Source organism: Coturnix japonica, chromosome Z (genome assembly GCF_054131305.1).
Source record: "Coturnix japonica strain WE chromosome Z, WE-NBRP24, whole genome shotgun sequence".
NCBI lineage: Eukaryota > Metazoa > Chordata > Aves > Galliformes > Phasianidae > Coturnix > Coturnix japonica.
In genome coordinates, this window is record NC_140702.1 from 59,035,641 (window position 1) to 59,050,489 (window position 14,849).

General features: G+C 36.7%; 1 protein-coding gene across 5 annotated transcripts in view; it reads left to right on the forward strand.

Annotated features, from left to right (window-relative positions):
* Positions 1 to 14,849, forward strand: part of RNF180 (ring finger protein 180) — a 64,879-nt gene that overhangs the window by 17,125 nt on the left and 32,905 nt on the right. The gene's annotated exons all lie outside the window — the stretch shown is intronic.

The window sequence follows — 14,849 nt, forward strand, 5'->3', positions numbered from 1 at the left end:
GCTAAACCAAGTAAAACTAAGCCGCAGGCTGGAAAAATTCAGGCAGAGCAGGTCTGGCATAGCTTTAGCTCAGACCTTGCAGGCTGAGAACAGAGCTGATACCTGTTGCTAGCAGTGGCAATACTGCATTACAGAGCTATGTGGTTGCAAACATAAGGCAGTATCTTTAATTAGCTAGTACATTTTACAAGACTGTTAAGGAGCATCTGAGCCAAAACTTGATTGTAACTATTATCTGATATCTGTGTAATGAAGAGATTAATTATGTCATGGATTATAAATTACAGTATGGAAGAGGTATTAGTAATGATGGATTCATGCCCAAATGCATAACTTACCTTTATAAATTGCAACTGTACTTTCAGAGGGAGAATTGTAGTTTCTTTTGTTTTTATCGTGACTATTATCTGATACCTTTGTAATTAAAAGATTAATTCTGTCACATATTGTAAACTAGAGCAAGGAAGAGATATTAGCAATGATGGATTAATGCCTAATGCTTGACTTACCTTTCCTAAATTGCAGTTGTACTTTCAGAGGAAGCTGCATCTGAGGGACACAGCATGCAAAAGCTACTGGTTTTTGTGGTGCACTTACTGCTTCTCTTGCATGTCTGTAAATCCCAGCACTTTAGACTTTAATTACTTTCATCAGTAGTCTTCTCATGCATTTATTTATGACTGCAGTTTTTTAGGGTCTTCTGTAACCCAACCTCTTCATATAATCATAGAACCATAGAAAACATAGTATGGCTGGGGTTGGGAGGGACTTTAATGATAATCTTTTTTTCCCCTTGAGACAAATAGATCTTTATCCTTTGTTTTAGTAAAAAGTACTACATTTCCTCCCAGTGAAGAATAGTTGAAAGCTGGGACTGCTGTTGTACAGGATAACTTTCTTCAAATGCTGATACTACAAATTATCTAATACTACTCTACATAAAAGATCAACCTTAGTAGAATCCTAGAATCATTTCGATTTATGTAGAACAGATTAAATAGCCCACAGAGGGGAAACTTTTCAAGCTTGTCCAGTTCCCTTTGGATGACATCCCTTCTTTGTGTCGTATCAACTGCACCACTGCTTGCCGATTTCAGGACTCCCTCTCATACACCACAGTCTCCCATTCCTCTGTATTTTATTGTTGACTGTCAAAAATGAGCATTCTTTAGATAGTGTACATCATTGATAACATTCCATAGTTATTACTTCTTCAGTAAAATGATGATGAGCAGCTGAGAACTACAGAAAAACTATATACTTTCTTCTTGCATACACTATTAAGTTTGTATTATGCTGTTTTTTCAATAAGCTCACAGACAACTTAGATAATAACGGTTTATGAGATGTGCTGTCCCTCAGCTAAGAACAGTGATTCCTTAATGGAGGTAAGTTACAGTGCTGTGCACACTGTGAAAAGCAGACTGAATTGCACAGTTATGTAATATGTCTCACGGCACATAAAAATGAAAGTTCAACAATACAAGTAGGAATACTGAAGTACTTCCATATTTATGAAATTTACTGCAGATTAATAGAAGGAATATGGATACACAGTAAGGAAAGAATTTAAGATTGGTTTTTATCTTGTAAGAGAATGAACTGTTACACAGTTTTGTGTCCCAGTCTTGTAATCTTTCACATCTACAGATTGTTCTGTTAACAATTCACTGACTCTGCATTTGTGCCACTTTAATATTTCTGATTCATTTTTGTGTTATCAAACACTCTGAATGCATGCAGATAGCAGCAGATTTGAGATATGGAAGCTTCCTTGGAGATTTAAACAGAGAGCAGACCTTGGTTCTATGAATATAAGTAGATTTTTTTTTTCCAGGAAAAAAGAAATTCCAAACATCTAGGAGCAGTAAATTTCCATAGAGTTTTGTTTATTTCTGTTTGAAGAACTAATCATTCATGCACTGTAGCATTCAAGATACCTGATTTTTCTCATTCACAACCCCCTTCAATTTTACAGTATCAAGGATGCTAGTGTTTATTTTCGTCATTGTTTTCTTCCTCCCCACTCATTATGTCATAATATGGCAAAAGATAACTGTGTGAAAAGAATTGGTTTCTTTACAACTCTTCAAAGTTTTTAAAATTTTTTTTGGTTAAAATCTAGACATGCATGGAAAAGTCATTCCAAACATTAAAAAGACCTCACACAAGTAGAAAAGAAATAAGAGATTTTGTAAAACCTCACAAGTCTATAAGTTGTCTGATTCTAGAAGGAAATAACAAAAAATAAAATATCAAATTAGTGGAATGAATTATTATACGTAACGTCTGAAGAGGTGCTGTATGGTAGCTGCATTTCAAAAATGGAAATTTCATTTGCAAAAGTTACAAAACCATGACAGAAGTAGATCTAAGTAGATCTAATTCAGAATATGCCACCTTCCAAACTGCAGATTAAAATTAGCGTAAGGGAAAGGAATGCCAGAATCACAACGCAACTCAGAAATACGTTTTATGTCAGAAACAAAATTCCAACTACATACTTATTCTGCTGTTTTCCTATTACATTATTCTTCGTAGAAATCAATTCACTGGTAAAGAAATCAGAGAGAAGTATTTAATTCATAAGGAGCAGGACAAAAAAAATACTAAGAAGAATATGACTGCCATCATTGTGAGGGCAAAATAATTAAACAGTGAAAGCAAATGTGCAGTGTGAGTGGTACATTCAGTGGGCTCCGAGAGCTGGCAAAACCAGGTGATGCTGAGGCATTTTTAATATTTTCCTGTTGGAAATATGAGTTTGCTTAAAAAAAAAAAAAATTTAAAAAAAAAATTAGAAAGAAACATTATACCAGAGGTTCTGGAAAACTGTAGAGAACAAGTCCAAGTTTTTGTGTGTTTCCTCTGTTAATTTCCCCTTTCTTCATTTCAGCTGCAGTTTACAGTCTGGCTTTATCTTGCTTATTTTTAGGAAAATTTTAAGAAGGATTATAAACATAAGAAAATAAGTATCCTAATGTTTGGAGTGTTGTTTATTAACATAGGAAAAAAAAATCAATGATATAACAAAAATCTGCAGAAACCAAGCTAACACTAGCACGTCTAGAAGAGTGCCTTTGGTAGGGCCTCCTGTTCTTAAATCAGATTAATTTGCTTATATTCCTAAGTCCGAAGCATACTGGGTGTATTTAACTTCTTAGACCTGTTAAGATCACCAAGATTTAATCCTGACTTACCAAAGCAAATGCTTTTATCTGTGTTAGCAGTAGAGTTGGTGGGTTGTCTTCATTTCAAATACTTATTTTGTAGCATTGATAACATTGGAAAAGTAGGATTCTAGAACAGACAGTAGGAAAAGGTAGCACTGCTTATGGGTAGATCACTTTTGGAATTCACATTTTTTTCCTCACTGTTTAGTGTATTCAGTGTTCTATCTTGCTTACTACGGAAGACACAAGTTTGTATGAAAAGTTAGAGAGATTAAATACTTGTGGACCTGGTAGTTGTTCTTGGTTGCATAATGACATAGCTTGTACTGCATGTTACTGTCCCCTTGAAGTGAGTCTATAATCCAGACTAAGTTGAGAATGTTAATTATGTTACAGTAAAAATTAAGATTCTTTTAGTGGACTAGCAAACTGAATGCTGATTTTACGTGTTAGAAGAAATACAGAATAGAAACAGATTTCTCATAGATGATCAGGCCTCAGGTACAGGGAACTTCTAAAGTGAAAAGCAAAACACAATTTTTGTAGTCACTGTCACAATATGTTGTTGTTTCTTGCTGCAACACAACAAAACAGAAAACAAGTCATTAGCACGGTTTTGGCGATTGTTCCTTCTGATGGCTATAACAATGTAATTATTTAATTATTCTTAATGGAAATATATGAGACATTATCCAGAACTGACACTCTGTGAATTAAATTAAGTTGGGAGGTACTAAATAATCACTATATATTTACACTCTTACTCTGCAATATAAAGCAAAGAACTGAACCGTATTTATTGGATAGGTCTGCCTTGGAGCTTTAATAGCCTTACATGCTTAATGTATTTAATAATATATACTTCAATCATGAATTAGTCTAACCTAGCATGTCTGGGGATAGATTGCTTTGCAGTCAACAGAAATTTGAATGTAGTCAGGGAATTCAAGTTTTGACTCCATACAGTATTTTTATTCTGTTGTAAACATTACTGTTTTTGTTGTTGGTGGTTTTTTCTTTTTTTCAGAGTGATTACTTTTTAAATAGCAGAAAATGAAATATTGTTCAAAAAATTAAGAACGCTGGAAGTAAACATTATCCTATGTGATAAGAGAATCTTGATGTATTCTGGGAATGTGAGGGTGAATGCTTTGGGAGGTTGATGCTAAATTCTTGGTTAAGGTCAGTTTCAGTGACAGTACCAATCACCAGTTCACTCAGTTAATTGTGAATAAGCAAATCTGAGAACCCTGTCCAGCTGCATGTTGTGCTTCTGGAATCAAAAGTAATGACAACAACCATTTTACAGAACACTTCTTATGCAGGAAGTTGCCTGACCCCTAGCTCTCTTTTCACAAGGAAAGCATGTTTTCTGGGTGAAAAAGTAGGCACGGAAACAAATAGCTGAAATCTAGTTCAGACTATATGCCTAATGATTTCAGTGCTTCCTAAGAAATTAACATACATAATAGGGCCATTTTAGGGGGAGTCACATGAATGCTGTTAACGCTAGATAATCACAATCTGAAGATGTGATTCAGTCCTAGTTGCTTCTAGCTAAAACAGGTATTCATTCTTGTGCATGTCTCTTTCCTTTTGTGCTAAGTGAAGCTTGAGTGGACGAGACTGTATATCTTAAATATAGTTAGAATTACATGGTCGCTCCATGTATTTATAAAAGTAGTCTTAAATTGCAACTGTTACGTTTTTTTATCATTTGATAGCAGAACCATTGTTCTGAAAAGAAAAATGTGCCCCAAAAGTGGTAATGCATCCGGAGACTACTGCATAGTTTTAGCTATAGTCTCATAACAATTATATTTATTGTACAGTAGCATGCTGTATCATATGACAAACAGTAAGATTTTTTTCTGCTGTTTTTTCTTAGACGTAACAAATTTGAGGAAAAAAATGGTCTAAAGCAGTACATGTATCGATAGATCAGCAAAAAGTACGCATCAGACTTATTTCAAAGCTGCATAGCTGTCATGGAATATTGCTCTATAATGCCAAATTATAATGATGCCAAACATATGGATACTGATGATTACACAATTGACTGCAAAATATTTGCCAGTGCATTACATGTAATTTTTGTGCTTGTTTCATTCTTTCCATAAGGGGAACTTGGCATTAGCTTCTTCATATTGCATTAGACATTCCTCCCAAAGCTTATGAAAATTATTTCACATACATTTTTTTCAGTGGGGATGTTTTGGAAAAGGCTGCCCTATATCTAAACAGTAGCTGTCATTGCAGATGATTTGTAGTCCAAAAAATACATTACTTTTTGAATTACATAAGCATTCATATGCTAGTAACTACTCAGAAGAGAAGACAGAGCATTCTGGAAGGACAGAAATAAAGTTAGATGTAGAAATTTACAAATGTACAGTATCATTATGTTAAATGTACAGTTACGGAAGCCAAGAGCCAAAGAACCACAAAGAACCCTCCAGAAAAAAATGCTGTACCACTTACTTTAAATACGTGTACGTTCATGCTCTGTGAATCATTGGATTTGTAAACGATATCTGTTTCATTGTGTAGCTTTTCTATAAAAGTGTTTTGCTGCGTTTTTCATAAAGCCATCAGCAGGTAGGGTATCCTATTTGTTTGTTTTGGAGCACTTCAGAATTGTTAGATACTTGTCATTGTGGGTAAAATCAATAACCCTTGCCTCACTGGCATGCACTGTATCTTCTGAAATGATTCAGTGGGAGAGAACAGTCAACTAGAAGGTTAATAGACCCAGTAAGCCAAAATTAGTGTATCTGTTTTTTTCAGGCAGACATTTTTAATTGAGAACACAGAGCGCAGCAGAGGCAAAGGGAGGAAATCCTGCCCCTCTACTGTGTACTGGTTAGATGTCACCTGAACTATTGCATCCAGAAGCGGAGTCTTCAGTACTGGAGAGACGTGGACCTGTTGGAGCATGTCCAGAGGGCCACAGATGATCCAAGAGATTAAACATCCCCACTACAAGGACAGGGTGAGAGAGCTAAGGCTGTTCAGACTGGAGTAGAGAAGGCTCCAGGAGACTTTACAGCAGCCTTTCATTATCTAAAGCAGGGCTATAAGAAAGGACAGACGATTTGCAGAGTCTGTCTGCAAATTGGTATAGGACAAAGAAAATGTCTTCAAACTAAAAAATGGGAGATTTAGATTAGATATAAGGAAAAAGTTTTTTAAAATAAGGATAGTGAGGCACTGGAACAGTTTGCCCAGAGATGTGATGGAACCTCTGTCCCTGGATGGACCAGGCAACCTGATCTAGCTTTGTGTCTGTGTTCATTGAGGGGAGTTTGACCAGGTGGCCTTTAAAAGTCCCTTCTGACTCATACAACTCTGTGATTCTGTAATCATTCTGAATCATGCCCCTCCAATCTGGACCCTATAAGACAGTCTAGGAGCAAGCTGAATTCTGCACATATTCCTAAGCTCCTTTGCTGTCCTTTCCTGTGTCACAGGACATTTAATGTGAATGCAGTGAGGGTTACATGCAAGCTGAATCCATGGTTTTGCACTGTCAGGAAAGAGCGCGATGCTGAAAATATCTAAGTGCTCCTGTATGAATCAGTCTGAATACAGGCAGGCAGTCAGATGTCCTCACCGTATATTTCTGGGATCATCATGCAGAAGCATTTGAGCTAACACTGCACAGAAGTGTTTCTGATGTGCTATATTTATTTCTTCACACCATATTACAGTGGTTAGACTGCTCATATGTCTAACGAGCCCTGAAAACTTCAGATTAGCTTTGATGTGATTCTGGTTATGTCCTATGATACCTGCTAAATAAAACTACTGTGTAAAGAACATGTTGTCTTTGCAATTATGACAGTTAATCATAGAATAAAAAATCATAGAATGGTTAGGCTTGGAAAGAACCTTTAAGATCATGTAGTTACAGTCCCCCTGCCTATAGGCAGAGACACCATCCTATAGGCCAGGCTGCTCAAAGCCCCATCCCGTCTAGCCTGGAAGGCTTCCAAGGGAGGGGACATCAACAGCCCCATTGGGGAGCCTGTTCCAGTGTCTCACCACCCTCGCATTAAAAAATTCTTCCTAGTATCCAGTCTAAATCTACCCTTTTCCAGTTTAAAACCATTTGCTCTCATCCTGTTGCTACATGCCCCCTCTAGGGGGCATAAAAAGCTTCACAGTTTTCTTGTGGGCCCCCTCTAGGTACGGGAAGACTGCTATAAGGTTTCCCCAAGGCCTTCTTCAGCCTGCCCTTGTAGTGGAAGTGCTTCAGCCCTTTGATCATCTGGGGGCTGGAGCACCTCCCCTATGAGGACAGGCTGAGGGAGTTGGGTTTGTTCAGCCTGGAGAAGAGAAGGTTGCGGGGTGACCTCATTGCAGCCTTTCAGTACCTGAAGGGAACTTACTCCCAGGAGGGGAGTAAACTCTTCGAAAGGGCTGATAATAGCAGGACTAGGGGAAATGGTTTTAAGTTGAAGGAGGGAAGATTTAGGTTGGATGTTAGGGGAAAGTTCTTTACTAGAAGAGTGGTTAGGTCCTGGAATAGGCTGCCCAGTGAGGTTGTGGATGCCCCGTCCTTGGAGGTGTTCAAGACCAGGTTGGACGGGGCCCTGGGCAACCTGATCTAGTAAATGTGTATGTTTGGTGGCCCTGCTAGGCAGGGGGGTTGGAACTACATGATCCTTGAGGTCCCTTCCAACCCGGGTAATTCTGTGATTCTGTGTGTGATTCTGTGACCTACTCCAACAGCTCCATGCCCCAGAACTGCACGCACTACTCCAGGTGGGGTCTCACAAGAGCAGAGTAGAGGGGCAGAGCCACCTCCTTCGACCTGCTGGTTGCATTTCTCTTGATGCAACCCAGGATACAGTTGGCTGTCTGGGCTGCAAGCACACATTGCTGGCTCATGTTGAATCTTTCATCAACTGACATCCCCAATCCTTCTCCTCAGAGCTGCTCCCAAGTCATTCTCTCTCAGCCTGTATCTGTGCTTAGGACTGTCCCAGCCCAGATGCAGGACCTTGCACTTGGCCATGTTGAACTTCTTGAGGTTGGCATGGGCCCACCTGTCTAGCCTGTCCAGGTCCGTCTGGATGACCCAAACAGGCATTCCAGAAAGTATTCATACATTTCATTTGTATGGCATTACGGGAATTTTTGTTTTCTTACATGGTTGTCTTTCCTAATATCAATAATTTACTTTTTATGTAAATGTATATATATGTGTGTATATGCCTACTATAAATATCAGATCATCTCAAATCTGAGTGATCTTAGTCTTTTGAAGTATTTCGCTTAGCTAATTTAAAAGCTGATGTATTATTGGCTGGTATTATGGGGAAGTCTGAATTATTGCGTTTCATTTGGCAGATAAAATAGTCCTTAATTGATTTTTTTTTTTTTTAATAAAAAGTGATGTAGGCTTCTATCCACTTTTTAAATATCATAATGAATATTTAATACTGAGTCTGCAAAAATCAGTATGATCAAACATAGAGTGCAGCCTGAAACTGAAAATGGGAAGCAGTTAGGAAGCTAAATGAAGAAGTTAAGTTCAGGTGATAGAGCTCAGACTGTGCCCTTCAGGTACTGGAAGGCCGCAATAAATTCCCCCCAGAGTCTTCTCTTCTGTAGGTTGAAGATCCCCAGCTCTAGAAATGTACCAGTAATCTTTTATAAGGTGAAAAATAAAATATCAGATTCTGTTTCAAGTTAGTGTACGTGCTTTCCAGTCTTCTACAAGATTGTCCTGAAATGCAAAGCAAGAAAAATTCATTGTTCAGACTGTTAGGTTATATGTTACATGCTTTTGCTGTTATCACAGGGAATTAAATATTCATTTACTGAAAAACCAAAGCAGTTTCATCTTATATTCTGAATCAACCTTTAATCAAAGCCAATGTCTGGTCCTTCTAACCTAACTTTTCAGATTACCATTCTTGACAAAGGTGGAAAAAAAGCAATCAAAACAATGTATATTTTATACCACTTTTTGTTTGTATAACACTCACGCATTTACAAGGCCACCAAGTATTGGAAATTTGCCAGTGCTAGAAATGAGGTAGGCAGAATTTTTTGGCATTGGTTTCTCAGATGTTTCATTGATATATTGTGCGTACTCTGAGAAGTGAACCTAATCACTAGATTTGGTGCCAAGATTTTTTTTTTTTCACACAGGTTGTACAGGGGAAAGTAGTTCCTAGTTTCCTTGTCAATCTTATCTATTTTTCTTCCTCTTAGTTTGATAGGTTGTTGATCTTTACTTTTGCCTTTCAGTATAAATGTAAAACTTATTTCAGAACGTAGGAATGTCATTTTGTATCAGTGGTTATGAAGTAGAAGCTCCCATCTTATTACTTATGATTTAGAATACTGGACTTGGAAATCCAGGAGTATTCTGGTCCTATTTCTTATAATTCTTATAATTATGACCTTTTAGCCACCTTGTACTACTTTGAGTAGTTCTAGGTCAGGGACTAAAGCGTAATGGGTACATTTGTAATTGCTGGAAAAGAGCCCAGGAGTCATCCGTCAGTGTGAAGCCTGGTGGCCCTGGTCCTGGTGCAGTCTGCTTAGAGCACCTCTCACTCAGAGCAATATGACTCTGGGTCTGAGACCCAGGTGGTGCAGCACATTCTGAAGAGGCAGTCAGGTACTGGATGTTTCCTCTGTCAGCTCAGAGTGTTTGAACTGATAGGAAAGGGCTATATGCATGCAAAGTGTACGTGCAGTGATTTTTACCATGTCAAATTATAAGTAGATGTTGCATAGCTAAGAGTCTGAGCTGAGCATATGGAATAACTTTTCAAATGCAAAATCTTAACAGTGTAGAAGAAGCTGTATCATCATTCTGTCTTCCTGTATACAAAAATTCCTCCTGCAAAAACTACATTTTTGTTACTGTTATTTGTTCACCCACCTCTAAACTGGCTTATTGATATATATATCCAGAATGCAGTGCTTCTAAGCACTTATCATATGAGAAAACTACAATAACACTTGAGCTTTTTAGAACTGGCAATATATCAGAAGTTATGTTTTGATTTTGCTATTTAAACTAATTTTGTATATTTGCAATTTAATTTGTTAATGTGTTTGTTTTTGGTTTTTTTTTCTATGCTTTTTTCATTTGCTTGGCATCTTTATGCAGGCATACCAATTAGTTCTGTATAGTCTTATCTGGTAAGGCCATTTGTTTAGCAATGGATGTGTAGATCATAGAAAGGGAGCTGCTATATAGATTTCATCTTTCTGTTACTGCCTAACAAACTAATATTAAGTTGCGGTATAGTTTTAACTACTGTGAATATTTTTTTCTTTAGAAATACTTGGAATTAAATAAAGCATTCATTATATGTAGGAGTTCACAATGCTTTTTTCTACCACTTAGGAAAACTACATTAGTAGTGCATAGTATGTCCAGCTGAATGCAGAGGTGTAGTTGAACTGTTTTCTGCTGCAGCTGAGCAAAGCTGGTACAAGCGAATTGTTTTCATGGTTTCTTGTAGTTTTTAAAGATAGATCTTTTTGCTTTTTAGATACTAAATTAAGAGCAGCACTTGGGAGGGCTTATGGTAACATTTTACATTAGAAACTACATTTATTACAGTTCAGTATTTGCTTTTTAAATATTATTTCAAGTCATTTGTTCTTGATATCAAGTGGTCTCTTGTGGTATTTAAAAAATAGCTGATGAAATGCATAGATGTACATAATGTAATGCAAGGTACAGTGTGCATAAACATTTATAATGCTTTTTTTATCTCCTGTAATTACATAATTGTCCACCACAATTATACAACAGGTGACATGATTCTGTTTGATTTAATATATGTTTTGGCACGTACATTTTAATATAGATTTTATAATGTATTTTATGATTGGCATACCTCCCTGTTCCTTATAGGATGCAGTCGTATGAAGAATAGCTAAACGAGTAGTATTTTCAGAGCTGTGGTAGGGTGATTCTGGTCAGCAGCCAAACACTCATCTTCTTTATCACTGTTCTTCTCACTCTGGGAAGGAAATAGGAGGAAGGCAAGCAGACTTGTGGTTCAAAACACTACGAGCTTAATAGAGGAAATGAAAGCTGCGCATAAAAGCAAAGAAAAAATGAACTCATTCACTACTTCTCATCAGCAGGCAGATGTCCAGCTGCTTCCTGGAAAGCAGAGTCTCAGCACACATAGTGGTTACCTGCAAAAAAAAAAAAAAAAAAAAGATGTTGCAACCTTGAATACCCTCCCTCCTCCTCTCTCTGGGCTTCTATTGCTGAGAATAATGGCCTGTGACACAGAATATCACTTTGATCAGTTTGGATCACCTGTTTTGGCTGCATCCTCTCCCAGTCTCAAGCTCATACCAAACGTACTTGCTGTGGAGTGGGCAGAGAAGTTCCTCATTTCCTTATTGGTGATTTCCTTTTTGTCACACCTTTGTGCTTTTTGCATTTTCTTCCCAGTGGCATCTCTTTTTGAGATCTGAGTCTGTTTCATTACCATTTTGTGCCCCCCTTTATTAAACAATCTGTGGTTGAGTAACTGATGTTGACATTGATGGACTTCAGAGTTAATATTGCAGTCAGGCTTAAGAGGGGCAGAATTCACATCACTGAGTTTTTCTTTCAAGTTGTCTCTACTAGTTAAATTTTATTACTTTTGAAGGCTTAGCCACAGAATGAGCACTAAGAACTACTTTCTAGTAACAGAGTGTTGGGTACTAGAGGATTTGAGTTTTTCATGTGTGCTCTAGATATTCCCTAGATATTCGCTTCACACAGGCCTCTTTGCTTGAGGACTTCAACTTGCTTTTATTTGGAACCCAAAATAAAGTAATGGCATCTCACTGAATTCACTGTGAAAGACATAAAATAAAATGTAGCTTATAACATTCTTATAAAATAACCAGATCCTTGAATAAAATTGCTTCAAACATGCCCTGTGTTTGCCTGAGGAGCTGCCATAAATAATCATCTAAAAATGATCACAGTTTATCAGCTACAAACTTACATTAATGAGGCAAGCAATCCATCAGAGTCAAACTAAACAGCCTTGCTTTACTTTGTGTGCTTTGCTGTACTGGATCTTTTGTCTTTGACCGTTACATTTCCTCATCAGAAAAGACTTTTTCAGTTTTGCTAAAGTAGGTCACAGGATGCTGCCTACATTAAGGGAATAAAAGGGAAATTATTCTGTAAAAAGATTTAGAACATTTATATATAAAATCTATGAGTGCGTAAAATATTTAAAATATGCTAAAGAAGGATTCACTTTATCCATTAACCTAAGTATCAAAGAGTGATTTTTCCCAGCAAAGGAAGCCCTGTCTCATTCAGCTGCCTAAGATCCTGAACACATCTACTCACAAAAAAGAAAGCAAGCAAATATGGCATACTCAGTTGGGATCCTGGTGGTAAAGTGTTAAAGTGAAAGCCTCGCTTTTGAAGCTTGAATACCTCTTCTGGTCAATGCAGAGCTCTCTCTTGTTGTTTTTGGAGATCTTACATGGTAGGTTGAGTGTTATGTCCCCACGTGCTGTGTCCTATCCAAGATATCTGGGCAGTTCTGGTACATCCCAAGACAATATTAAGTGCTCCTTTTTAGATATCACTAGAAAGGTTGCAAGATCCCATTTGAGACTCTTGGATAATAGGGGATGATGTCCAACTAAGGTCTGCCCTCTGCTGAAGTTTTGCAGGACTATTTTCTCTCTTTTTTCCTACACTGTTCTAAAAAATGGAAAGCAGGAAATAGAGCCATTTATTAATTTCAGTGTAGATAATTAAAAATAAAATCATATTTAATGAATGGTAATAGTAGTGGGCAGTCTTATACTGTCATATTTAAACTTGAATTCTGTTGCATTTTTCAGAGAGGATTATGTTAATTCTGATCCCAAATTAGAATACAGTGTTTTGGCTCCTCCCAGAAAAAGAAAACTTCCGTTAATTTTGCATAACTTAGGGCAGTGGTTCATAAATAACCCAAATAACACTTTCTGATATTCCTTTTTTTGTTTGTTTGTTTTGTTTTGTTTTTTTAAGTGTACTGTTAAATATTTTTTGTTGGCTTATATTTCTACGAATTTTCAAACTCCTTTTTTACCTTCTTTGTGTCAGTCTGACAAGGACTTTTTAGCTGGAAGCAGTGATTTTTTTGTAATATGTTGTCTACTAATAATGAATTGTTTTGTATATTGTCAATCATAGTCAGGTCTGACCATGTGTTTTGTCATAAAACCTAAGTTAGGCCTGAAGTGTAGGGCAGTGTGTAAAACCAGATAAAAGACTTCCAATAAATATTTATTTCTTACTATTTATTTAAGGAGGGTGTTACTGCTTAAGTTAAGATTTTTAGGTAAGGTGTACTGGTAGTAAAATAACTTCAGGAGCTTGTGATCCATGGAAATAGATTATGATGTTTAAGGTGTTTTTTCCTCAGTTGCTTTTCAAAAAAAAAAAATCATGTTTACTGTAAAGTAACTTTGGTTTTCTCTTTTTTATGGGCTTTGAGAGGGGGAGGAAAGGAAGAGGAGATGTTAAGTTTAGCAATAGCTAGCTTAAGGATTGGTTTTTGTTCTTCCCAATGTTTATTCCATTAATCTCTTTTTTAACTTAGTCTATATGTGGCTGCTAGTTGACTAGAATATTCTCTAGATAATAGCTATCAGGCTAGTTGAATATCAAAATTATTTATTTCACTCTATGTGATAGCCAGAAGTAAAAGCCCTATTTTAAAATTCTATCTATTTCTATCAGCTGTATTTTCTTGAAAAACAAAAATAATATTTAAGCATTTCCTGACATTCTTCTGCCAGCCTTTTCACCTTTTCATTGGTGATATTTTATTTCTGACTGCCATTTGCCACTGTGTTTTTGTTCTTTTTGCTGTAATTTTGCAGTTGTGTTTTAATCTTCCTGCATGAGTGTGAGCCTTGTAAAGAAACTTTATCTACTATTCATTATTTGTGCATTGAAGCCAAAAAGGAAAAAAAGCAGGGAAGAAAGTAAGCTGGAAGCCTATTTGGGGAGGAACACAGACAAAATGTACTCATCAGATAAAATTATCAAGGAGTTGGATTTCTTACAGCTTAACAGAATGTGTCAGAGTATCTTCAGTTTTTGGAGATGATGTGATTAAAAATATGTAATATAGTTACTGTTACAGTGCAGCCAATGCACATTTTCTTCTTACAAATTATTTTATACAATATTTTATACATTATTTTATCAAAAGTGAAAATGGGAACACGGAGAGCGTTTAAGTTCAAATAACTTCATTAACAAAATACATTGCTGATTATGTTTTGCTAATAATGGAAAGATAATAATGAAAAGACAAATTCCATAAAAGCGTGCAGTATGAAAATGAATGTTAGAGGAATTACACAAAATACGTTTGATGGAAAGAACATCCTTGTCTGTAGAATCCTTACTTCCTGCTGTTGTCACGTTCTCAGAAATAAACACTTGTTAGCACAGTTTTTCACAGTCAGTTCATTTTGTTACAGCAAGAAAACAACCAGAAAAGTAATCATATTTTGCTGAGCACTGCAGTAGCAGTAGTCCACAGTGCCCTTCCCCTGGCCTGTCATAGCATTTCACATACCCTCTGAAGAGAGAGACTTAAGAGCATTTCTTAGGCCAGATACCTTCTATATCTTACGGGTAAGGTAAAAAGAATTTTGTTTCAT